The sequence below is a fragment of the Alligator mississippiensis genome, chromosome 2 (assembly GCF_030867095.1).
Source record: "Alligator mississippiensis isolate rAllMis1 chromosome 2, rAllMis1, whole genome shotgun sequence".
Lineage (NCBI taxonomy): Eukaryota > Metazoa > Chordata > Crocodylia > Alligatoridae > Alligator > Alligator mississippiensis.
In genome coordinates, this window is record NC_081825.1 from 164,519,951 (window position 1) to 164,547,553 (window position 27,603).

The window sequence follows — 27,603 nt, forward strand, 5'->3', positions numbered from 1 at the left end:
TTTTATTACTATCGATAAAATCTAAATTTTGTAGAAATAATGTCACTTAAGTTTCCTTTTCTAAGTACTTTGCAAGGCCCCATATTTGCATGTATTTAAATGGAATCAGAATTCTATGATCTTGTTTTAAATTTCAAGATGGCAGCTTCCCATTTTACTCTTGTATTTTATTTTTAGTTTTGTATAAAATAGATTTTATTCCAGTTAAATGCAGTGACTAGATTCTTATTATAAATGCTGTTCTGAGATTAAATGAAATGTAAGGATTGCATATAGAATCATGCAATGGAGTTGCAATACCACAGAGACCCACAGGCCCTGCTAGTGGATGCGGAGGAAATAAATATTGTTGTGGGTGGGATTGGGCAAGGGAAAAAAAATAGCATGCGGGAATAGACTTTATGTTCTTATTTAAAAAGTCTATCCCTGGTACATGATGCAAAAGGATTAATGTAGTTGTGGGCATGAGTGGCATAAGAAATAAGAGGAAGTAGAGGCTTGGGAAGGGTTCTAGTGGGATGGGACAAGAGAGGGATTCAAAAACTTAAATTGAGGGTCTGGATTACTTCTAAAAGTCAGTTTTTCCCTGTTGCTGCACTTTTTATAGCCAAACATTGTAGGAGCAGCACACTTAAGCAAAAACAACTCAGGTACTGAACTGCTACATGATACTCCAAACTATCTATCAATGTTCACTATGCTAGAAATAGCACTTGTGCAGTGTTATGATGGAAGTCCCCTCAAAATTGTTTGTTTAAGATGTCTCTTGGGTACGTTGTCAGATTGGTAACTTGCACATATACAAGAACTCCTTTCCACTCTGACCATGATTCATTGGTTAACTTTCCTTCGAGCACATAATCTATTAACCACTTCTTTATCCCAATACTTAAAAGCAACCAGCTTTCAGGGGGAAAAGATCTGGGACAGAATCACAGACACTCCACAGAGTAACAGAACTGAAGGCAGTTCATACTGCTTCATGTTCCAGTTACTGCAGTCAGTGTAGTACAGCACCACGAACAGAATAATTAATTCTGCTATAAGGCTGAGCTAATTAGCTTGGGCATAGTACTGTGTGAACACTGCTATGCTGCTTTTGGTTTGATCTACCTCATTCAGCAGAGCTAATAGTGATGGTCACACGGGGCTGAGAGGAAAGGCAACTCAGCTGGCAGGAGGGCAGCACTGTGTCTCAACCCCAACGTTACTTCTGGGTTGGGAGATAGCTGTGAGCTACCTCTTGAACTAGAAATAGAGTAACTGCATTCCCAACACGTCAGACAACATTGTGCCGCAAAATTTCAGCAGATAAAACCTGCTCCTGCATCTGTTCTATCAGGTTGGGTAGGGGAGGGAGGGGGCCCTAATTTTACCAAATGGCCACACTAACAATAGGTGTGAAATTAAATGCTGCTGGTCACTTTCATGACTGCTACTGAAATGTTGGGTGGTCCTGACCAGCTGGAAGACATGTAATTAGATAGCTTACCTACCCTAATGTTGTTTCTGATCAGGATACTGCCAGATCCCAATCCAAGAGCAAATTTTAAAATTTGGGAAGAAGGTCCTGTTTCATGGAGCCCTTGGGGACACCAACATACAATCCTAAAATTCAGGACCATCTCTGTAAATCCTGGATAGTTAATAGCTTTACATAATACTACATATGGTTTACAAACCAGTTCTATATCTTTGCTACTAGCTGGAAGAAGGTCACATAGAACTTTTCTGTCAGTTCTGCTACTCCTTGTTTTTAAGTGCTTCCATGAATAAAAATACTTAGAAAGTATTACAGCTGACAAAATTCACATGCTATAATGTGCTTTTGCAGAATGGGTCATGTCCACAGATCGGGGGTACTACTTACAGGTAGGTTTCAGCATTTCCATTTTGCTGAAGACTGCTGGTTTTGTCTTCATCAGGGATCCTGGTTTTCTCTGATTTAAAAAAAAAATCTCAAATTTTGGTTTAAAAAAAATAACCCCAAATCCACATTTTTCCCCATGATTAAAATAAAAGACCACTAACAGATAGATAGATAGATAGATAGATAGATAGATAGATAGATAGATAGTGTTTCAATCTATCTGTTAGTGGTGTTTCATTTTAATTATGGAAAAAAAAATGTGGATTTGGGGTTACTTTTTTAAAACCAAAATTTGAGAATTTTTTTTTTTTTTTTTTTATTAGAGAAAACCAGGATCCTTGGTCTTCATATTTTATCCAGAATAGGATCCCTTTCCTACCTAACCCAGGGGCGGGCAAAATACAGCCTATGGGCTGGATCCAGACCGCCAAAAAATTTTATCCAACCCGTGGCACTGCCTGGTCCAGGCATTCGGCTTTCCCCCAGAGAGGGGAGAGCACAGCAGCAGAGAGCTGTGTGACTCATATGGAGAAGGAGAACCAAGACAGCTTGAGGACAGCCATGCCCAACTTGGTTCTGTCTCCGGGACCAGGCACTCCCACCTCTTGAGTGCCAGGTCTCAAGGCCAAACAGTTTGACTTCCACTCACAGGGCATACCCACTACGTCTTGATCTTTTAAGAAAGAGGGAGGGATCCTTGGTTATTTGTGGGTGCTCTCACAAGTGTCTTGAGTTGCTGGTCCTTGGGACTCCTCCTTGCCTTACACCCCGTCCATATGTTAACCAGGTGTCACAGAGTAACCAGGCCACAGACCATCTGGGGGAAAAGGTAGTACAGCCAGCAGTCAGCTTAGTTCACTGTGGTCAATTATGATTTGCAATGCTGGTAGGTTAAAGTCTCTCTCTGTATCAGACTTAAATCAACAACCAGGGCCACGTGGTTTGTGTCTGTCCTGTGTGGAGACACTTCGCCAGTTATGGCTCTGCCATTGCCCCTTATCTGCTTTATCTATGGGGCCCGCTAACTAGGCAGTTTGTACTGGAGCTAAGTACAGAGTGCCCGGGGTCTTCTCTCCTTGCACTGCCTGCCACTGTCAAGCTCTTTCACTGCTCCCAGGGCCATCCAGTCAGTCACATCCCCTTAACATTAGTCCTATGAATGGCTCCTAGCCCATTCCAAGCCCGAGGCTTAATGTTTTGACCCCAACACAGTCTTTTAGTCTTCAGCGCTCATGACCGGTGGGCCAGTCCAGCCTGCTTTTAACCAAGAAAAAAATACTGAACTTAACAGTAACTTGCTCTCCCTCCCTTTAGCCAATCACCAGGGTGCTGGTACTCCCAGATTCCCCCCCACCCAGAAAGAAATCACAATTGCCACTCCAATGCTTCTCTAGGTGAGATGGCATTTCTCTGGGGCTTCATCACGTTGAGTTGTTCTCTCTCTCCTGCTGGGTTAGGGCCCCTAGGGCTAGAGGCTCCCCTGAGCCTCCAGGCTGGTGAGCAGGCTTCTGCTCTAGTCACTTCACCCCTGCTGGGGCCATCCTGCAGCCAGGCTCCATCCTCCAGGCTCCCAGAGCTCTCCTCCTTGGCTGGCATGGGGCGCACGCTCCTATGACATCCATCCCAGCACACTGGCCAATTCACAGCCGGCATGAACTGGCAAGTAAGGGGCAGACGTGGTGCCTGTGGTTCTGTTGTCTGTGCCACCACCAGCCCTGCAAATAAGTACCAACCCTCAGGTGTCCCAGTCATGCCTATGCCCAGCCCCTGATCAGCAGCAGGGCTGCCTCTCTGGGCCTCACCACTCTGACTGTGCTTGCCAGGGTAGTCCCCAATGCGACATGGCTGAAATAAGGAGCACAGATCACTGGGGATCCTGGTTTTCTCTGATTTAAAAAAAATCTCCAATTTTTGGATTAAAAAAGTAACCCCAAATTCATATTCTTCCACCATTGAAATGAAACAGGGGTCTTGGGGGAGTCTCCATGGAGACCCATCCACTCCATCCAGCATTTCATTAAAATGCTTTTCATCCAGCATTTCATTAAGAGAGAGAGAGAGAGATTAGTGGTGTTTCATTTTAAACTTAGAAAAACGTGGGTTTGGGGTTACTTTTTTAATCTGAAAATCGGGGATTTTTGTTAAAATCAGGATCCCTGGCCATCAGGCCCCAGTGGAAACCCCTGTGGGTGACTAGAGTCACCTGACAGGAAGGGGCAGGGTTGAGGAGGCACATAAAGCCAGTTTCTGAGATCAAGCAATCAGTCTGGCCTTACAGATGGCAGGGAGAAGAGCTCCTGAACAGGATGACTGCAGGAGAGTGACTGGCTGATAATACCTGAACTATGCTGGGAACTGAACATAAAGATCTGATGGCTTGCAGGGAAATATAACCCAGTATGAGGGAGAGTTCTGTTGTATAGCCAGTGCGCTAGTGTTCACGGGCGACTGTAGCCTCCCGAGTCTGGGGGGGGGCACCTGCAGGCGCTGCCAGCATTGGGGGTGGAGCTGGCAAGCTTCTGCAGGTGCTGGCGCAGGCCCTGGGGGGGAGGAGGGGGGAAGCACATGTCTCTCCCCCCCCCCGCCCCCACTGTGTCCTCCCCTATGTGTTGCCTATGCTGATGTTTATGTTTGAACTCGGTGTGGAGCTAGTTTAGTTATAGCCAGTGGCCTTGTATTCTGATTTCTGGTTTAAACCAGAAGACCAGGTATGGCTATTGGGGGAGTTAGAGACCACAGAGTGCCTGAAGGTACATGAAGGTTTAAGCCTGCCTGGGGCAGGCACAAGTCACTTTGATGCCTGAGGGGCATGTGCAGTTTTGAGCATAAGTGGTGAGATAAAATATTATTGGGGGGGGGGGCGCTAGGTGGTGCAGAGTGCACCTATCCAAGCCCTGCCCTTCCCTCCTGCAGGGCTGTTGTGCGGGCTGGCACATGCTGGTGCTATATGTGCAGCAGCAGCGAAGTGTGTGACAGGGGCTCTGGGTGTGGTGCTATGGCGGTAGGGTGTGGCACTGCTACCAGCTGCCACAAAATTAGTTTGGGGGGCTAAGCCCTGTTATCCCTGGCCTTCTGCCACCTATGGTTTTGAGCCCTGCTAGGGGCCAGGCTCCGGAGATAGACAGATGAAGCCTACAGGGCTGAGTATGGAAAGGTGACTGAGGTAGTCTGAAGCCAAGAGGGCCAGAGGCCTAGAGCCTGAGAAGGGGCAAGACAGGGGCTGGAGCCCAGAAGCCAGGTCTGGCATAGTAGGTCGAGGCTAAGGTGGACACCTAGAGGAAAGAGTTGGAGGCTGGGAAGGCCAAGGCCCGCAAAAAGGTGGAGGGGCTAAGGAGGCCTGACCTGCAAGTGATTAACCCTGACATCTCCAAGGCATGGGCATGGCTGTAGGGGCAGAGGAGACCATAAATAGCCCTTAAGGCAACTGAGAGCACCTCCCTTCCTATATATCAACTAGTTACATCAAGGCATGGCAGACAAGAGAAAAGGGAAGCTACCCAGGAAGCCAGAGTAGGGCAGGAGTCATGTGGCCACCAGGGTGCATCAAAGCCACCCCTGGGGCTGCAAACCTGTTACACATACTAATTAAAATGGTATATAGCAACATGGAGAACTCGATTCTGGACAGCTGAAAGAGAGGCTTTGTTTAAACAAAGCAAGTTTGCCAGAAAACAGCCACAAGTTGACATCAGATAAGGACTTCATCCACTTCCCCCTAAAGCAGGGGTTTTCAAACTTATTTAACAAGTGTACCCCTTCTCTCTCAAAGTTCCAGCTCAGGTACCCCTTTATATTTTTTCCTTCCTTTTAAGGGGGGGGGGAGGGTGACAAATTGAGGCCCCCACAGTAAGGGAGCAAGTGGGACTCGGGCTGCACAGCTGGGGCTGCACACCCAGGGCAGAGCGCAGGACAGAGCTGCAAGCGGCTTGTCTGGGGGGGGGTATAGGGAGGGGGTGGCAGCTCCCACCAGTGCATGCACCCTGGGAGGGCATGGGGGTGTGTGCCCCTGGATCTGTGCACAGGGCGAAGGTGGGCTGGCCCAGCAGTGGGGGAGGGAGTGGGGCTGGGGCTGGGGCAGGGCCTGCCAAGCTGAGGCAGGGCGCACGACTAAGCTGTGCAGGGGGCGGCTCCCACAGCTATGCGTACCCCTGGGAGGGCACGGATGCGTGTGCCCCCAGATCTGTGCGGGACAGAGCAAGCTGCTGCTAGCTGAGGCTGGTGCTGAGCTGTTCCCTGTGGGGGATGGGCCGCGCTGTGCTAAGGGCAGGTGGCAACAGTGCTGGGAGGGGGCTATGGGGGGCTACACAAAATTCTGGAGTGGCTACAGCCACCCTGTGGCCCCCTCCCAGTGCCGCCGCCACCTGCCCCAAGCACAGCCTGGCTCAGCCCCTGCCGGGAAGAGCCTGGCGCTACCCCAACTGGCAGTGGCATCCTGCCTGCCCGCCCCATGTAGATCCTGGAGTACACACCCCCATACCTTCCCAGGGGTGTATTCAGCAGCGGAAGCTGCCACCGCCTCCCACCACCACCCAGACAAGCCATGGTTCCATCCCATACTCCACCCCAGTTCCTGCCACTGTGTGCATCCCCAAGACAGCACAGGAGGCATGTGCCCCCAGATCTGTGTGGAGGATGGGGCGGGCTGCAGCTGTGGGCTGGGGCCAGTGCCAGGCTATTCCCAGCAGAGGCTGGGCTGTGGTGCACTGGGGGTGGGCAGTGGCAGGACAAGGAAAGGACCATCAGGTGGGCTACAGCAAATTTTGGGGTGGCTACAGCCCCTCCCTTAGCCTCCTCTCAGCACCACTGCTGTCTGCTCAGAGCATAGCCTGGCCCAGCCCCCTCCAGGAAGAGCGGGGCACAGCCCTGGCCAGGGGCAATGTGTAAGGGGCGCATGGGAGTACATGTGCACCCCCTGAGAGCGCCAGTGCACTCCCCATCAGGCCGTGCTTGTGTTTAGCCACCAGTGTCCCCCCTGTGAGGGAGCAGGGCCACCAGCAAAACCGGCTGTGCCGCTTCCAGAAGTGGCTGCAGGAGTTTCGGAAGCAGCGTGGCCACTTTTATGGTGAGTGAGATCAGCCACGGGGGACCCCCCTCCCCTCCCAAGTCATTGACTGGATTCAGAGGGAGCATGTGCCCCCGCTGACTCAAGAGGCACCAGACACCCATGGCCCTGGACCTAGCCCACAGCAGCATCCTGCCCTGCCCCGTGGAAATCTGGGGGTCACACGCCCTCTTGCGGTGCATGCAGTGGCAGAAGCTGCCCCCCACATGGCTCAGTCCGGCACCCTGCCCCAGCTGGGCAGCCCTTGCCTCTGCCCCAGCCCCAACCCTACTCCCCCCCCACTGCTGAGGCTTGATCTGTCCCCTCCCTCTTCCCTTGGCCCCTTCCCTCACAACATACTTCCAGCCAGATCCGGCTGATCTCCTGGCCACTTGCATGCTGCACTTCAGCTGTATGCACGTACATGGCATTTATACGCCACATTAGGCGTATCCCTTAGGACCTTTTTAAGTACCTTTAGGAGTATGCATATCCCTGGTTGACAACCACTGCCCTAAAGTCATCAGGAATCAGATCTGGTTCAAAAATAAGAAATGTTTTTAAAGGATCTTTAACAAGCTTAGAAATGAGAAGAGATAAATGAAGAAAACTGTCTAGTGAAATGCATTCTATACCTTACTATCCAGAATCAAGTTGACCTACAGTTCAGAAAGGACAGGTTGCATCACAGCAGAGACACTCAGGTCCCTATCAGGTAAAGCACTTAAGTGTTTGTGCAGTACATCCCATAAAGATAAAACTGGACTGCTCAGATGTTTAAAGTAAAGTACATGCTAAGTGCTTTGCTGGACTGAAGCCTGACTGAAGGAAGTTTGTCCCAGCAACACCCAGGTATCTTCTAAATTATATTGCCAAATATGTGCTTCTAAGTACATAAGAATCCAAGAAAATAAATATGCCCAGATCTTCTGTAAAAGCATCATTAGTGAGTTATGTTGGAGATTTAGTAGGAATTGTCCATCAAAGACCACTATCATGTTATCAAATGCAACTGTAAATGCAGCCAAGAATATGTTGATTTTTTTTCTGTGATTTGATCTCCTCAACAAAAGCAATAGTTAGGGTCACAGTAGCATGTACATCCAGTAAATTACTGATTTTTATAGCCATCAATCCCAGCCACAAGTATTTACCTAATTGTAGATAAGTCACAAAAGGACAGAAGCCCAAGTTTATTGCACAGTCAAATCTTTGATATCTAAAGGTGGTCGTCACCTATTGGATCTTGGGGCCTAACCCAGAAGCCTTTGAAGTCACAGGAAATTTTCCTATTGACTTTAATGAGTTTTGGATAAGGCCCTTGATGACTTGGGTATCAAAATAGTATCAGAATCTACAATGAGCAAAGAATCTGAAGGCATTTTTACACAGATAAGTGCCTGGCCCTATGACACTTGCAGTTGTATAAGCAGTAAAATGTGCGTCAGCACTGAGAAAATGGCGGCAGCGCACTTTTGAACTAAAAACATAGAAGGTGCGTTAGTTCAAAAGTGCACCGCCGCCATTTTCTGCATGCTGATGTGCATTGTGCTGTTTATACAACTGCACATGATGCAGCACACAACTAGCATGCAAAGCAGATCCGACTGAGTCGACTCCAAAGCAGCAGATCTCTGGTGCGTCGCAGTACCATAAAGTGTGTGTATAAATGCCCTGAAGGTCAGAGGTGTGACTTTTAAGAACTTTAAAGTGTCCGTGAGCTTACTGTGCCCATACAATCTACTAAGGAGAATTTACCGACTGATCACTGCATGCTGCACTCTGTCCCACATAAAACTGGTAGGGCACAGTCCCCCTGCAGCCTGTAATTGATAACATCACAAATGCATTAAGTAACTAAAGAAAATTTGGGGGCCACTAAGGAGGGTCTGATTTCACCACAATGTTAACCTAAATTAACTTCTTCTGACTTAGTCTAGCTCTAGTCACACTGGTCACACCACGGTAATACTCAATCTGCATAAAACACCTGTCAGTTGTAATAGTACAAGCTGTCATTTTCTGAATCCATTAATGTGCCAGGCACCTTGAGTTAAGTAGCTGTGTGTACAGGACTGGAACTCATGGTAGGGCAAATATTAAAGTTGCAAGTTTGCCCTACCATGCAAGCAGGCCTATTCCATTAACTACATTCCTTTAATGTATTCCTAGGGGTTTGGATACCTCAAAAAAATATGCAGGATAATTTTATTTATGCATCAGAAAAACAAAATTTCATACACATGTAGTGCAGCTTTTCCTCCCCTGTCCCCTTGCAGTGTGAACAGGAGACTTAACATGTTTTGTTTTAAGTGGTTAAAATTGCAACAGGGGCCAAGACCCCTGGCACCTTAAGAGGGAAGAGCATCTGGCTGCTGCAGCAAGCAAGTGGCTGCTGCATCAGAGGAGGGCAGTGGGAACCCTCACTTGTGACTGGGAAGCCATAGACAGGAAGGGGTGGGGCTTCAAGACATAAGCTCAGGGCCTGAGGTCAAGCAGGCAGTCTGCTCCTGTAATCTGCAGGAAGAGGAGCTTCAAGGAGACAAGGGCTGCCAGAGATAAGAGAAGGCAAGACAGGTAGGCAACTGAGCCATACAGGGGAGCTGGGATAAGAGGGCTCCAAGGGAAGTATGGCCTGTTGGCAACATTAACCCTGAAGGAAACTTTGTTTTGAAGCAGCTTGCTTGCATTTATGTTGTATTTTGGGCTTTATACTGGAGAACTGCGTTGTGGCTACAGGGAAGGTATGGAGACCATGGAGGGATGCCTGGAGGGGCACTCAATGACAGGTAGCCTAGCCTTGGACCAGGGACTCAGGCTGTTAAGGCTAGTGTACCAAGTTCAGCTGAAGCTGGGAGAGCTAAGACCAGGGTCAGGCAGCCTAGCCCAGGGTCAGGGACCCAGAAGGCTGAGGGCTGTGAGTGAACTTAAGCAGCCTAGCCTGGGGTCAGGGGCCCTGGAAAGTGGAGGATGGGGGACACTAGGCTAAGGTCAGGAGGACTAAGGCCATGGCAGTGAGGTGGAAGCCATACCAGGATTAAGCAGAGTGGGCTAAAACCCAGTGGAAGAGGCAGAAGCTAAACTAGGGCCAAGGGCCCAGGGAAAGGAGTGAGCCTTGCCAGGCCTGGAGCATGGCAGGCTGACAGGTACTAGGGTCAGAAGACCAGGGAAAGGGCTTGCCAGGGCCAGGGGCTCAACAAGCCAACTGGAGTTTGATAGATGGGCCAGAGGGTCCAGTACAAAACTTAAAGTAACAAGACATGGGCATGGCTACGAGGCAGGAGGCCACAAATATAGCCCTTAAGGCAACTGGTGCCCTAAGGCACTGATAGAGCCAGAGGGCCATAACTTAGCGCCCAAGGGGCAAGACTGGGGCCAGCTAGGTACAAGGAGTACCAGCCAGCCCAAGTACAATACTTTGGGACTGTAGGGAAACCTCCCTTAACATCACAATAGTACCATCAAGGCATGGCAGGAAAGGAAATGTGAGGGTCCTCCAAAGGAGCTGGAGTGGGAAAGCAGAGGCTGTGTGGCCACCAGGGGGGCATCATGGCCACTCCTGGGCAATGGTCCTGCTACAAAAATATTAATTAGTTATTTCATGGAGTTCTGAAATTTTAATATACCTTATTGAGTCCTCTCACTTCCCACAGAGATCTAATTTCCTTTGACTATCTATGTTTCTTCAATTGGCTAAAGTAATTTTCTTCAGTTTTTAGTTATATCAGGGTCATGAGTATTTACTTGTTATGACTGTTTCATTCAAATAGCTAGAGCTGATATTACCACTCCTCCTACAGTAACAGTCCTTAGAAGTGGTTATAAGAATGGTACCAGCTTACTTATCAGGCCTGCTTCCAGTGAGTGCAGATCTACCGACTTCAGTCAAAGATGGATTTCTCTAGCTCTTCACTCATCATAGTATTGCATAACCATCAGCACTGGAAAAATGAGCAAGATTCCATTTTCTTGTCCATCATTTAATTTCCCTACAGACTCACTCAACTGTGCAATCACATTTAAGCGACTCAGGAGGAGCAGTTTTGGTATGACCATTGCAAAGAAGTAAGTGGGAGCCTGATTTGAGCTATGCAACTTTAATTCTTGGGGACAAAGGCTTATTTGTAAGTTCTGTAAATGTAAGCCTAATGCCTAAAGCCAGTAGAAAAGAAGTACTTTTCTTGTCAACTGAACATCTCTGATGAGAACAAAAACTAAAAACTGGCTTTGCTATATTGTCAGTTTTCAGAATAGAGCTTTAGTCAAAGCTGTGTGCTCTCACTTACAGCTCTAGGCAAACTATTTGATTTGAAGGCTCACAAGATTGTGAGCTTCTCATCCTTAGATCTTCACTCTCCTGACATTTTTCTATTTTCACACTTCTGTTGCAATCATTCTTGACCAAAATTTTCCTTCTGCTTTTCCCACAAAGGCATGCCACTAGCAAAAATAGGCTTAATTAATGTCAGAACTGCAAATCTACTCTGTTTTATTGTTAGAAAGTCAACCTATCAACCAAGCTGTTGTAGCTAACCCAATCCTGAGGTACTGCTGAGGTTAGAAACCACCAAATCAGTGGCTGACTTAGTACTTATTTTTTCAGCCTACATGTTGCATTCATTTTATTATATTTTAATACATTTTCTAAACAAATACTCAGGTAATAAAGATGTGAAAAAAAATCTAAAGTTACCGTATTCCAGTGAATACATGATACATTTAAAAATAAATGAAGAACTTTTTAAAATACTCTGCATCTTGGATTCAAGTAAAAGCTCTAATATGTGTGTCACAGAGAGAGACAAATGGGGGGGACCCTAAAGACTAAGGGGGGAACCCCGGGACCAGAAAACAGGTGAAGAACAGAAAAAGCAAAAGTAAGAAAAGATCACTCACCTGCAGCGAGACCTGTGGCAAAACAGGAGCACCGGAAGGAACCCGCGCAAGCCATCAGCCACGCTTTCATACAGTTGCGGCTGGCCAGTGATGTCAGCGGCAATTACTGGCCAGCAGGGATAAAAAGGACGGCCCACAAAGAGGCGGGGCAACAGACACCGGGAGAAACCCCAGCCAGAGGGGTCTGCTGGAGGCTCAGAGCGGAGTGGGAAGCGGCAATCCCCTACAGAAGAGGATCCAATGCCTCATGTGGCGAGGGCGGAGCCGCCGGCAGCAGTGAAGATAAACCCGCACTCGGGGCAGGAGCTCCAGTGCGAAGAAAGGAAGGGGAGGAAGACAGAGGCTGGAGAGACCCCGAGCCCAGCAGCCTCCGCAGAGAAGGGGGAGGCACTGATCCTCCCTCCAGCCTCCAAACAGATTGGACGGTGGAGAGACCAGTGGGACCCGAGGGTACACCCCAGGGAAAGGGGTGTTACTAAGAAGGCCCAGAGAGAGGGCAGAGTTGCTAAGACCCAGAGAGAGGGCTATGTTACCCACGAAGCCCAGATGGAGGGCAGCATTACCAAGAAGGCCCAGAGAGAGGGCAGCAGTATTGATAAGACCCCAAGAAGGGACTACATTCTTAAGGAGCCCAGGGGGCAGAGACAAGAGAGATTAGGAATAGCCTGGAGGTCTCATGACCACGGGTAAACTGTAGATAGCCTCAAGGGGATAAAGGGGTGCTGGGAGGATAGGATTGGGCCCTAGGGGCCGAGTGTGAGTACTGAGAGATACCTCGGGAGAAGTAGGGACACGCGGTGCTGGTGGAGGTTTTTCTTTTTCTTTGTAAAGTAGTTTTGTATTCCCCTGTGGCTGGAGGGTTTGGGTAGAGAGATGAGCCAGGGAGAGCGGAACCCCAGGATTGGGAGGTGTCAACCGAGAACACCAGAGGCCTGAAAGCCGGGAAACAGCATACATCCATCGTGTGAGAGAGTGGCTGCAAGACCAACAGTGGCCCGCCAGGGTATAGGGTGAGGTAGAGGGGAGGTGGAGCCTCGCAGAAGACCACCGGAGAAGTAAGTGGCCCCAAGGGAGTTGTAGTAATACCGAAGCTCCTCCCCCACACTGTAGCAAGATTCAAAGTCGTGGCAGGCGAGATAGGGGAGGATTGTGTCACGAGGAAACACCTCCTTGAAGGGCCACCTGCAACGCCAAGGCAGACATCGGGGTACACCTGTAGCAAAGATGCTCGTGACAGGATGTTCAAGGCCCGGCGGGCACAATGCGTTACAGAGATGTCTTTATTAGAGGTTTATTTTTCCCTTAAATTGAGACACAAAATTTGACCGTACTAAAGACAGAACCCATGGCCTAGCAGTGCCATGATGCCCTCTGGTGGACAAACGCAGGCCCACAGGAGCCAAGAAGAGAAGGAGATCGCCTGTTGAGAGCCAAGGGTACAACGAATGTTGTAACAACTGGGTGGCACTTGGACAGGGTGTAGGGGAGGTAGGAGCCCCAAGGAAGAACTGGACCTGGCTCATCTGGGACTGCACGCAATGGAATAGACCACCTCCTGACAAAGGTATTCAACACTAAGATTGGGTGAGAATTGGGTGACCTTCCCCGAGTGCCAGAACTGTGTGAGTCTGTGTCCTCATGGCCAAGTCTCACATGGTGCAGGGCTGCCAGGCCCCATGACCCAATACTGTATTGCCCTGACACCAGGTTATTAGAGCAACAAGTCAATGCACAGGAATTATAAAGTTAATCAACCGAGTAGTTATTGTTCCCAGGGAAAGTGTTTCAGAGAAGGAGAGAAGCTTACAGTAGAGGCTTGGAGGTAACACTATGTGCCCCTCAGGCCAAAGAAAAATGCCGGGGGGGAGAAGAATCCATCAGATGAGATATTGACAGCATGGGTAATGAGGTAGGAGATAGTTCAGGAGAGAACCAAACCATAAAAATCAGAGGACACAATAATGTTTAAAAAAAGGATAGAGACACAATTGCCATTCACAAGAGTTAAATGAAATTGTTTACATGTTATTTGTATTCAAGCTTTTCTGCAATTATGATTGCCAACCACACATTCTCTCTCTCTGACATAGTGAGATCAGTGGCCTGCCCTTTCTGCAAGAAGATGGAGGAGGCTGTCTTCCATGCCTTCCTGGATTGCCCGTGACTGCAGCCACTCTTTGTTGCTGTAGTAGTAAGGGTTAACTCTGTTCCTGAGGGCTGACATGAGGACAACAACAGGAAGTTGTCAGCTATCTTGGTGTGCCTGTGTTAGCAGTTGCAATAAAGCCCTTTTGAGAGCAAAAAGGTTCCCTGCCTCTTCCTGAGAGAGTACATGGTGTCAGAAGTAGCAGAATCCTGCCACCAATCAGAACACAAACATCAGTCAACAACTGGGCGATTCCCAAATGACAGACCAAGCTCCAGCAGCAGCTAAGTCCAGCTCAGGGCAGAAGCTACCTACAGAGACAATGCAGGCAGTTAAGGTTACACCACCAGAATGGTTTGATTTCTAGTCCCCTAGAATGTGGCCTAGATGGAGTAGATGTTTTAACTGCTTCAGGGAAGTGTCAGATCTAGACAAAAAGTCTGAACCTTACCAAGTAAATCTCAATGAGAGAATCTGGCTGATGAAATTCTATTACTGGCTGTGTCTACAGGTGCTGCTATGGTGCTGAGGTTCCTGTGCCATCATTGTGGCAGGGCACTGGTAGTGCCTGCCACTTTAAGGACTGGGCCAGGGAGGGGCAGGTGCCTGATGAGGGTGGCCATTTTAAGGCCCAGCTACCTTGCTGAGGGCAGTTCATGATTAGCTAGCAGAGGAGAAACGCCTCTCTGCTGAGCTGTGCCAGGAACTCCTTGGAGGTAAGGGTGAGGCTATGGGGATGCCTTAGAGGCCTCATAGGACTTGGGCATAACCTAAAACTGCACCCTGCCAAGGAAAGGAGGCCTGGTGGGACTGTCAGTGGCACGGCAGCCCCATCAAATGCCAGGCCAATTACCTCCCTGGTGAAAGGTGGGTCAGGGGCGCCTAATAACCTGCAGCCCCCACACAGTCTTATCTGGGGAAAGCCCAGACCTGGGAGAGCTTGAAGATGCCTGTGGTTCAGTTTGTTCCAGCAGAGTTGTGAGGGTAAAAGCAGGCAAGCAGCTCTAAAGGACTCGACTGGTCAATGCCGAGGCCAGGACCCAGAGATGGGTCAAGACGAAGCTCAGGGTCCCGAATGGCCTAAGGGGGAGCCGAAGGTTCCAGAGAGGGACCACAGCTAATGGTTGAAGGGGCACAGCTGAGTGTAGCTGCCCGAGATGCCATCTGTGAGGCTCAGGCTACAGCGTAGGGGTGGAACGGAGCTGTGCATACCCTCCTAAACATTGGGGCTCAAAATGAGCAGCCTCCTGCCTAATTAACACCTCAATATTATTACATCAAGGCATGGCAGGAAAGTGAGGAGGCTGGCTGGTGCTGGCCCCTGTCACAGTCATTTAGTACCTCCTTTTGGAAGTATTAAAAGACAGCATAGTAACAGCCCATCCTGTACCGTGTGCACCATGCGCAGTTATTTTTAGGTACTACATCACCATAGTGACACACTATAATGAGGGAGTGCATCAGTACAGCAACGTCGCTGTGGTGTCACTTTTTGTCAGCAGATGTTGTATCGCCGTAGCACATTGCTACAGAAATATAGTATTACGTGTAGACGTGCCCAATGCCTCTTACGAATGCAAAGAAAAAGCAATATGTTGATGTGATAGAGGCACTAGCTTAACATTTTGGGGGCAAAAGAAGTGTTATTTATGAATGAGCTAGATTCATTCTCTGTAAACAGGAGCCTTCAGAATCTGTAGATAGCTTTATTGCATCTTTGCATACATTGACTGAATCTTGTGAATTTGGAGAGCTCAAGGAAGAACTAGTTAGGGACCACTTAGTTGTGGGTCTTCACAATGAAGAGCTCTCACACAAACTACAATTGGACCCTGATTTAACACTCCAGAAGGCTGCCACACAAGCCCACCAATCAAGAGTTAGTTAAGCAGCAACAAAGAACTCAGAAGAGATTCCAAGCCCTATCAGATATCAGGCAATATTGATGCAATGCACACTGTCAAGAAGCTACGACCAAAAATAAATAGAATTGACATGCACAATGAACAAAGAGAGAGGGCCCACAGCAACAATCAAGTGGAAAAGGGGGCCAATGCTGCAGGTGTGGTAAAATCCACGGACATGATTATGCTAAGTGTCCTACTAAAGAAGAGATATATCAATGATGTAAAAATAAAGGTCACTACACTTTAGTTTGTTGCCCAACCACTGGAGTTCATGAGGTCACAGAACAGGACTCAGAGGATTGTACCATGTTATTAGAAAAACTGACAGAGTCTTCATCAGACCCAGGAGTCTGGATGACAGAAATAGCGCTCAATGGACAGTCACTTCCATTTACAATTGATACAGGAGTGGCAGTTTAAGCTATAGCTGATACTACAGACAACATATGGATGGGATCCTCTTTCCTCCTAATAAAAGTTTACAGAGACCAGGTGCCATTACCCTCAAAGTACTAGGATCCTTCAACACAAGAATTACATTGAAGCAGAGAACTATAGACCAGGAGATCTGTGATCTGTAATCTTGCTGTGCCTTTGCTTGGGTTACTGGCCATACAGGCACTACAGCTTGTCGGTTGACTGGATAAAATAGTGGACCAGAAATCTATGGAGCAGTACTAGAGAACCAAATGCCCATCCATTTTTTCAGGTGTTGGAAAAATGCTAGGTGAATATAAGTTACATGTAAAAGCTGATGCGGTTCCACATGCATTAACTATACCAAGACAAGTACCCTTGCCACTAATGGACAAAATAAAAGAAGAACTAGCATAGATGGAAGAAATGGGAGTAATCACAAAGAGTGAAAAACCTACTTCTTGGTGTTCTGGGATGGTGGTTGTGCCAAAACCCAGTGTTACGATTACAATATGTGTTGACCTCACACTGTTGAGCAAATATGTAGGCTGAGAAAGACATATGCTTCCTTCCATAGAACACACCTTGGTTCAACTTGCAGGAGCCAAGGTCTTCACAAAATTGGATGCTAGGGAAGGATTCTGTCAGATTCCTTTAGCTGCTGAATTGTCCAAACTAACAGCTGTTATTGTTCTATTTGGATGATACTGATTTAAACAGTTGACTTTTGGGATCTCATCAGCTCCCGAATTCTTTCACCTTTGGATGTCACAGATACTGGATGGCCTAGAAGGTATTATTTTTTATGCAAATTACATTTTGGCTTTTGGAACCCCCAAAGCACAACATGATACAAGATTAGATGCAACACTTAGAAAACTCCAAGAAGCCAGAGTTACACTTGATGAAAAGTGCACTTTTGCTACCTCTCAGCACATGTTTGTGGGACATTGGATTATAGCAGTAGGAATCCAGCCAGATCCAGCAAAAGTTGCAGCTATTAAGGGGTTACCAGAACACAAGGATGTCTCAGAATTATGCAGATTTTTAGGAATGGCCACATGTGGACTATCTTGTGCCAAACTGTCAATAATAACAAAACCTTTAAGAGAGCTTTTAAGTGACAAGAACGTACGGCTCTGTGTTCCACTACAACAATCACCCTTCAATGAGCTCAAATCAATACTTAGCTCATTCCTAATACTAGCTCAGTATGATCTGGCAAGGGAAACATGGATTGCAGCAGATGCTTCATCCCATTGACTTGGAGGGGTGTTGCAGCAATGTCAAGAAGCTGGCCATTGGGCCCCTATTGCCTTTGTGTCAAGAGCACTTGCTCCACTTGAAACTCAATTATGCACAAATAGAAAAAGAAGCACTAGCCGTTACATGGATATGTGAGCAACTCAGAACTTCCTTTTTTTGGCCTGAATGGATCATAAGCCACTTGTGTCTGTTAGGAGACAAGCCTCTTGATGAACTCCCACTAAGAATTCAGAGATTTTGCCTCAGGATGCTGAAATTTACCAACAATATTGTATACATTCCTGGAAAAGTTACAGACAGCTGAAAGCCTTTCTAGGGCACCATTACAGACACCACTGTCTCCAGAAAAACTCTGCCAAGAGTGAGATATTGCTGTTTATGTGGAATTTATTGCAGAAGAGATACCCATATCTGTTTCATTACAGATGAGGATCCAGGAAGCTCAAGAAGCTGATCCTTTCTGTCAAAAGATAAAGAAGCACTGGATGGCCCCAAATAATATCCAAAGACTCTGTGCTGGCAAGAGAAACTTAATCTCCATGTTGTCAGGGATTTAGCCATGTTCTACAACAAAGTACTGATACCTTCCACTCTACATCAGGAGATCCTAAAGAAGATTCATAAAGCTCATTAGGGTACAGGATGTCAAGCCAGGGCTTGTCAGATAGCTTGGCCTTCCATCAGTAATGACATACAAAACTGGGTGACTAGTTATAAGGTTTGTGCTCAACACTGACCAGTCTCTGTAGACCCATGTCTTATGACTGAATTACCAGATTATCCATGGCGGATGCTGGGAGCCAATTTATTGGCCTGGAAAGGTTCTGTTTACCTCTTTGTTATTCACTTTTATTCACGTTACTTGAAGATGGCACAGTTACAGAACACCACAACCAAGAGTGTTATAACAGTGTTGTAGAGTATATACATGCACCATGGCATACTGTCAGTTTTAAGAACAGATAATGGTCCACAATTTTCTGGAGCTGCATTTAAGCAGCTTGCAGGCCAGTATGACTTTCAGCATATCACCAACAGTCCACATTTCCCACATAACAATAAGGCAGCATAACGTGCAGTGTGGACTGTGAAGAATTTGCTTCAGAAGATCTCTAGAAGTCTCTCCTGTTATACCACTCAACACCATTAGAGCATGGATATAATCCAGCTGAGTTGCTTGTGAGTCACTGACTGTACAACTCTACCAACTACAATAAATTACTTGGTTCCAAAACTTGTCAATGCACAAAAATTTCATGAGAAAGGTAAACTAATAAAGGACCATCAGAGATGGTATTAGAACACCAAGCATGCCTCAAGAAATGTACCTGCTCTTTCTCCACAGCAGGAAGTTTAGATTCCAGATGGAAAGAGTACAAGGCACTGTCCAAGCTAGGGAAGGTACCCCTCATTCACAGGGGAGATACCTAGAGTCCTTTTCCACAGGAATCAAGAGCATCTTCATCACATTCCACCTGTTTACTATACTAGGTCAAGCCATATGTCAGTTTCCAGACTAGATTTGTTAATCTATCCACTTTAAATGAAAAGACTTATTGCTGTTTCTATTTGTCATGGGATGGGGTCCCCAGGGATGGCCGTGATACCCTAGGGCTCCTTGCCCGTGCCAATCTTGCCCAACAAGCATCCTCTTTCTCGTCCACCGCGTCTTGCTGGTACTTTTAGTATAGGGAGGCTGCCCTTGATCTTATTGCCTGGGCACGGTCTTGCTGGACCCCACTGAGCCCTGTGGGCTCTTAGACCCCTTGGCATCCTGCTTCACAATGGATGATTCACGGGACACCCTTAGCCTTATTGGCTAGATGCATGGCTCCAAACCGCCCCTTTACCACACCCCAGGCCTTGCAGATGGTATTGATGTTGTCTCTCCTGGGCCTTGCTATAACTTGGCCCCTTGTCCTCACTGGGCTCTCTGCAGCCCTGTCTCTGTGCCCACACTGGCGCCAGGCTCTCCACAGCCCTGTCTCTGTGCCCTTCTTTGGCGCTGGGGTCTCCTCACCCCCTGATCACCGCACCCTTCTCTGGCCCTGAGGTCCCCTCACTGTCATGGGACCCAAGTGAGGCCTCTCCCTTCCCCAATAGCCTCAGCCCAATCCACCAGTAAAACATCAACTAAAATCTGAGCCCCTGGGCTATAACATAATATAAGCGATTCCAGGTGTGCTCTATCCCTTTGTAACCTGGGTGGTACTCCAAGAGGTACCCCCTCTCCAATTGATGGGATCAAAGCAGGTGCACAAGCGCCGTGGGAGGTGTAGGGACTCTCCTCCCCCTATAGAGCAGAGCCAGACCACTAATGGGGACTTAACCATATACCTTTTAATGAGAGAACAATACTGGAAACATAACCAGTATAAACCAGGGAGTATAGGGGACACTACAATGCCCCAAGGGGGCAGGATTCAACAAAGGCTAGACACTTACAATCATAGACATATTCATCCAGTAGACAAAAGACAGGGTTAACCAAAATGTAAAACACAAACAGCAGAACAAACAATACTGGTTGGTGAAATACAAAAGACACAAAATACAAAATGTCAAATGACAAGGAATATAGGGCCTAGGTACCTGAAGGGGGAGAAAACACAATGGCCCCTTTCCACTGCAAGAAGAATTTGTCCTTGTTAGCTCACTCACCCCATCTAGGACTTGAACTAAGACCTCCCACATGGTAGGCAGAAGCTCTAACACACAGCCACTAGTGCTGGTACTATACTAAGTTGCTAGGGGTCTTGACCTTCCTGGAGCCTCGGCCTCAAGTCAAGCTGCCTGGCTTCTTATTGTAGGAGCTGGAAGCAGAGCTGGGAACCTCTCAGGTTGCTGCTCAGATCCTTGCTGGAGCTGGGGAGCCTCTCCTGCCAGCCACACGCCATGCTACTGAGGGTCCAACTGCTGCCTGCAGGTCCCACTCCTTCAGGCTCTTCTGGGGCAACTGCTCCCACCCCGCTGGCCCAGCTCTTGCCAGCTCCTTGAAGCTCCTTCCTTGCGGTCCCTCGCTGGTCTCTCCCTTGAGTCAGCTGCGCTGCCCTTTTTATCCCACTCTGGGTGACCCAAGGGGCCAATCAGGGGACATGGAGGGTGCTTCTCTGGGGCCTGATTGGTGAGGAAAGGGAATCCCAAGTCCTCCAGTCATCTTTTGCCCTTTCAAAACCCCTGGGCTGAGGCACTGCCAGCTAGCCTGTCACACCTTTAAACCATCAAGCTTCTCCTAGCACTAAGTGCCTTATAAGCCAGAGTCTCCAATGAGCTCCTGGAGCCCCTTAATCCTACCTGGGGTAGAACAAGCAGCCAAGCCTCTCCCTTGAGCTTCTTCTCCTCAAGCTCCTTCCCCCTCGGCTACTGACAGAGAACTCCCCTTCTACTCCCAGCCCTGGGGTTTATATTTGCCCAGGGCCCTGCCTCTCCTGGTCCACTGACTGGGTGCAGGTGCAGGCTAATTTACTTGTTGGCCTGTTGCCATAGTAACCTGCACCAGTGGGCTTCTGCCTGGCTCTTAGGACCCTCTCCCTAGGCAGTTTCTGCTCTTATAGGAGCAGGAACCTTAGTGCCCTGCGACACTATTATTTTCTTTATGTAAGGAAGTAAGTGGTAAAGACTCACAAGAGTAATGTGCTTATAATTTCCCCTCTCAAAATGCTTTTGCAATTCTTTGGAAATCCTTCAAGTTCCTCCTGAGAAAGTGGGATGTAGTAGTAAGGGTTAACTCCTTTCCTGAGGGCTAGCATAATAGCATCAACAGGAAGTTGTCAGCCATCTTGATGTGTGTGTTACCAGTTGCAATAAAGCCCTTTTGAGAGCAAGAAGTTTCCCTGCCGTTTCCTGACCTATATCACATCAGCACCCTCTTTGACATGCTGAACTTGGACTTCCCTGAATCTGTGTATATTTTCTCTATCCTGTGCCAAGCAGAGCGTGATCTGCCTAGCCAATTTCATGCGGGGCAGACCAGGATAGTGACTGAAAAGCCACAGAAACCAGCTTGCAGGGGCTGGCTCCAATAATGCCCTCCAACTCTTCTGCTTCCTGGTCCATGCATGTGTCACATGTGAATCTTGGACATGTCACCTTGCAACAAAATGTGGACTAAGTTGTGTCATCCTGAAACATCGAGGGACGCCCTTTGTAAGGTGGAACAGACACCTGGTTCTACATGTATAACCATGAGAGGAATGGGGGAGGTGGCTTCAATCTCCAGTGACATGGTGGGGTTTTTTGGGGGGCATAGGGGAGTTGTTTTGATGATAATAAGTGTTTCACAATCAACCCCTGGTGGAGCTGCAAACCTTTGCACTTTCACTATTTACTTTTAATATTTGTATAATAAAAATTTAAAAAGTAAAAAAAAAAAAAATGTCTCTCTCTCAAGCACTTTTAGTACCATTCCCTCCACAAATGTTTGATTCCAATCAAGTGTAAGGGACTGCCAATGTGGCCTTACCAGATTGGCTTGAGATACTTACCCTGGGCTAGAAACAGTGCCGGTGAACTCTGAGCAACCCCAAGGGTGGAGCAGGGGAGCCCTGCCCTGTGGAAAAGAAGCCAATTGAAAGAAGGGGTTTTCAATCCCTTCATTCACATGGAAGGGGGATGACCAGAGTTGGGGGCCCACCACCCTGAGCCCTGGTTGGCCAGTTTGCAAGCCAGGGAGGGACTCCCGGAGGGAATAAAAGCAGCAGCCAAACTGGCGTGGGAGGGGAGCTGCTGACAGTGACTCTGGGGAAGATGCAGGAGGCCTAAGAAGAGCTGGGGTAAACTGACCCAGCAGAGGGAGCAGAGAGACCCCTCTGAAGAGCCTTGAAGGCCCCTGGAGAAGGTGGCAGTGGCAATTGGCCATGCCTCCAGCCCTGCAGCAGAGAAGGAGCAGCAGCCAGGGCTCGGGGCAGAGAGCTGGTGACCCAAGGCCGCACCGCAGTCTGCTGGACATCCCGGGTGTCCTGGAGGCTAGGGGTGGCAGTCGGCCCCTGACTCCACTGTGGAGAAGAAGCAGCGGCCAGGATCACAGGCAGCATCCTCATCCAGAGCAGGAAGCTGGGCCAGTGAGTTGAGGAAACCCCTGATGTTCCCTGGGGAAGCAGGACAGCAGCAGGCAAGGCACTGGGATCCTGAGGAGCAGCAGAGTGCCTGGATGAGAGTCCCTGGGAGCTCAGGGTGCAGGCTGGCGCTCGAAGCGGGATACACTATTGATGACTATTCCAGGGTAAAAGCCGCCATACTGTACTGATTGGAGATTTCCCCGGAAACCTACCGGAACAGATTTAGGGCCAGGAAGGGGCCCAAATTGAGCTGGCCCCGATTCTTAGTGCAGACACTCTGGGACCTCGCAGCATGATGGCTGCAGCCCGAGGAACACACGGTAGAGGAGCTAGTTGACCAGATAGTGCTGGAACAATTCCTAACGGACCTGACAGGTAACACCCAAAGGTGGGTTCGACGGCATCAACCGAAGACTGTGGAGGAGGTGCTTCAACTGGCAGAAGACTATACAGTAGCTGAAGGAGAAGGAGAGAACCAGCCTACCAGGACCCTTTAGAAGGGGGGAAAAGACCCGCAAGGAGAATCACCCAGGGAATACACCGGAGGTGATCTGCTACAGATGCGGGGAAAGGGGTCACATCTCATGGTTTTGCCCCCGAATGACCCATGAGGCGGCTCCCCAGGTAGAGGGACATGACGAAAAAATGGACTGTAGTTTCAGGCAGCATCAAGGGATTGACCAGAAAAACAAACCCATGGTAGAGGTCCGTATGGGCAATACCATTATCCCGGCAATAATTGACACAGGATGCTCCCAGTCTATGCTCCGTGAGGATTTGGTACCTCCACATTTAGGGACTCCGAGTACGCCATGTCCATGGTATGCATGCACGGGACAGTATACACCTACCCAAGGAGGAGACTGGAACTCTCCATGTTGGGGAGAACCGAGGAGATGTCGGCAGGGCTGACTAAGACGCTACCCTGCCCGATGTTGCTAGCGTTGGATTGGCCTCACCTGAGAGAGGTAGTCCGCCAAAAAATGACTGATAGCTTGGAGACCCAGGAGAGGAAGCCCCGGGAACTGTATTTTGGGGACGAGGAGGAAGAATTACAAATCAACCAGCTGACAGAAGGGGGGAATTTTCATCAAGAACAGCGACAAGAACCCTTGTTATAGAATCTATGGAAGGCCCAGGAGGAAGAAGCTACGAGAGGAGCCGGACCCACACCGAAACCCCCCCGAAACCCACGATATGAGGTAAGGAGGGGTCTGCTCTATAGAGTGGAGGATTTGGAAGAGGGAGGTGAGAAAGCACAGGTACCCCGAAGGTACTGGGAGGGCTTACTGCGGGTCGCCCACACCTTACCTGTGGGAGGGCATCTGGGGCGTGATAAGACGGAGGCCCGTCTCAAAAGGCGGGTTTTCTGACCTGGAATATTTAAGATGACCGAGAAGTTTTGCGCAGAGTGTCCTGAATGTCAGAAGACAGGGGGAATAAGACCAGCTCGGGTACCACTGATTGGCCCTTGATTGCCCGGCCCTTTGATCAGATAGCCTTAGATATCGCGGGGCCTTTCCTGCCCAGTAAGACGGGCTACCAATTCGTCCTAGTAATTATAGATTATGCGACAATTCCCGAGGTGATCCTCCTAAGGTCTGTGACGGCCCCCGCTATAGTGACCGCCCTGCTACGATGGATAGCCTGGGTAGAAATTCCCTGTGAGATCCTAACCGATCAAGGGAAGAATTTCATGTCAAAAATCTTAAAGGGAGTGTGCAAAGTCCTGAGAATAGACCAGTTACGCTCCTCGGTATATCACCCCCAAACAGATGGGCTTGAATGGTTTAACCGTACACTTAAAGGGATGATTAAAGCCTGCATACAGGGGGACGCCCGGGAGTGGGACACACTTTTACCCCTGTTGCTATTTGCAATAAGGGAGGCCCCTCAGGCCTCCATGGGGTTTGCCCCATTTGAGCTAGTCTATGGACACAGCCCTCGGGGCTTGCTCGACCTAGTGTATGAAGGGTGGACTCAAGAACAGGGGGAGGAACCTCAAACCCAAGCAACGGGAGAGTTCCGAGAAAGATTGCAGAAAGCGGTGGAGATTGCCCAGAGACATCTTAGCTAGAGCCAAGAAAGGCAACGGCAACAGTATGACACAAGGGCTGTGGCCAGGGAATTACAAATAGGAGATTGGGTGGTAATACTACTACCCGACAGTACCCATAAATTAACGGCTCGATGGCAAGGACCGTTCCAAGTGACGAGAAGAACAGGGCCGGTGAACTATGAGGTACTACGTACCCACCCTACGCGCCAGAAGCAAATATACCACATCAATCTCCTAAGGAAATGGTAACAAGGGGAAGGATGGTTAGTGGACCAGGGGGAAGAGGAAGAAGAGGCTACAACGGTAAGGCGCTTAACGGGAAAGACAGATGCGCCCCAAGTAGACGACCAATTAGAGCTAAGCTGACAGGCCGAGGTGAAGGTCCTAATCAGGGAGTTTCAAGATGTGTTCCAGGAGACACCGGGGGAGGCAAAGGGGGTCTGCCATTCCATTGTTACCCCTCCGGGAAGAATAATAAGGGATCACTGGCGGAGATTACCACGCCACCTATGGCCCGTGGTCCACCAGGAGATCCAGCAAATGCAAGAAAGAGGAATAATTGAGGAATCCCAAAGCCCCTGGAGAAGCCCAATTGTAGTGGTACCCAAGCCAGATGGATCTATCTGACTATGTGTGGATTATCGAAGGCTAAACGAAATAGCAAGATTTGATGCCTTCCCGATGCCCCAGGTGGACGATATGCTTGAAAAAAATCGGACAGGCATGATTTATATCCACCTTGGACCTTACAAAAGGTTATTGGCAGATCCCCATGGCGGAAGGGGACAAGGAGAAGACCACCTTTGGGACCCCATGGGGGCTGATTCAATTTAGGAGGATGCCCTTTGGATTACATGGAGCAGCGGCATCCTTTCAACGACTCATGGAATGAGTCTTGGCCCCACATCGGGTATGCCGCTGCTTACATCGATGATATTATTATATTCTCCCCCAACTGGGAAATGCACTGTAAACATCTTAGACAAGTACTAAGCAGCCTACGTCGGGCGGGACTGACGGCGAATCCGCGAAAATGTGCGTTGGGGAAACTGAAACCCAATACCTGGGGTTCATGGTAGGCCAGAGAACTATAAAACCCATAACGGAAAAAGTGGCAGCCATAAGACGACAGCCTTTCCCAAAAAAGCTAAAACAACTTAGGCCATTTCTGGGATTCGCCAATTATTATCGGCGATTCATCCCAGACTTCTCAGAGAGGGCCGCCCCGTTAACCGAGTTGACAAAAGGACGACGCAGCCCGATAACCTGGAACCCAGGGGCTATACATGCGTTTGATTAGTTAATGGTTGCCTTGGGCCAACACCCCGTCCTATACACCCCAGATTTTGAGAAGACCTTCTACCTTCAAACTGATGCCTCGACAGTCGCACTAGGAGCAATATTGTTCCAGAAAGATCAGGAAATAGAGCGGCCGGTAGCTTTTGCCAGCCGGAAGCTTAAACCAGTGGAGACACGATACTCCACCATAGAAAGGGAGTGCCTGGCGGTGCGCTGGGCCATAGATTTGTTTCAATATTATTTGTTAGGACGAAAATTTGTGCTTATCACAGATCATGCCCCCTTGCGGTGGTTGAGAACCGCCAAATTAAATAATGCTAGACTTATGAGATGGTCATTAGCCTTACAACCGTTCTTTTTTTCAGTGGAGCACTGAGCCGGAAGAAGAAACGGAAATGTAGACCTCCTATCACGTCCAGGAGGCTGTCGGGAGGAAAATACAACAATACCAACGGGACACCAGGAAAACATACACCAAGCACGAATTTTCATGACAACGAATCCAGGAAACAGGTGAACAGCTTAACTGAAGGGGGAGGTGTGTAACAGCGCTGCAGCTGCGACGCGGTTACCAGAAGAGAGCTAACAGCTGCCGGGAACTAAGACAGCCAGGAAGTTGCTGGGTAGCCCCGGGCAGCCAATACAAAGCCGGAAAGGCGTAACAAAAGGGGAGGAAACTTACCAAGGGCACCTTCGGGCATGCATTCACGGAGAGGAACCAGGAGAGACACTCCAAGACGGAAGTAGGAGTTTTTGAGGGGAATTGAGACGTCCTTCCCCTGATCGCGTCCTACCTGATAGAAGACAGTCTCAGCAATGAGTTATCCACGGAGCGGCGGCGGAAGCCAGCCGCAGCTCCGAGGGGGCTCAGCGTGGGAATTCCCCAAGCGAGGGGGGGGAGAAGAGAAAAGAAGAGACAGAGAGAAAAGGGCGGAGAAGCCCTGGCAGAATCCTGTAGCCCCAGTAACTCCAGGCTCTCCTAGGAGGGAAAAGGGGAAGCAGAGACGGCAGAAAGTGAAAGAAAAAAGGAAATTGACGAAGCCGGGCTTTAGAAGCCGGCACAAGCCATGGCCGGGGGGGGGAATCCTGGTTTCGGTGTCAAGCTGCCGTTAATTGGCTTGTTAACGGCTGATTATTGCAGAAGAGGATAGGAAATTGACTAAGCTGGGTTTTAGAAGTCGGCACAGACCGCGGCTGAGGGGAATCCCGGTGTTGGTGGCCAACAGGCGTTAATTAGCCTTGTTGAGGACGGGTTATTGTGTAACAAGCAAACCAGCGACCCTACGTTACTACAAGAAGGCAGACTGTGGGAACTGCAGCAAGACCGAGCAATCCCAGTCAAAGGGAGAGAGAGAAAGCCAGATTTACTTTAATAAAGCACCTGCAATGAAGATCTGACCCGTGTGGTTATTACCAGGGTACCAGTATCTAGCAACTATTACTCCCCCCCTCACAAATCTCATTTAGATCAAGTCGTGGCAGGCGGGAATCGGGGGGAGTTATCTGATTACCGGATACCCAGGACGGGCATGCGCTCACACATATCCTTTGTAATAACAAGGAAAGGGCTTAAGACCAGGAAATTAAAAATATTACTACCTTATAATGGAAAGGTGGGAATACTATTCTGCTTTTACTGAGGAGG

General features: G+C 48.7%; 1 long non-coding RNA gene across 1 annotated transcript in view; it reads right to left on the bottom strand.

The window, feature by feature from the left end:
• Positions 1-27,603, bottom strand: part of LOC132248372 (uncharacterized) — a 34,514-nt gene that overhangs the window by 1,086 nt on the left and 5,825 nt on the right. The window lies entirely within an intron of this gene.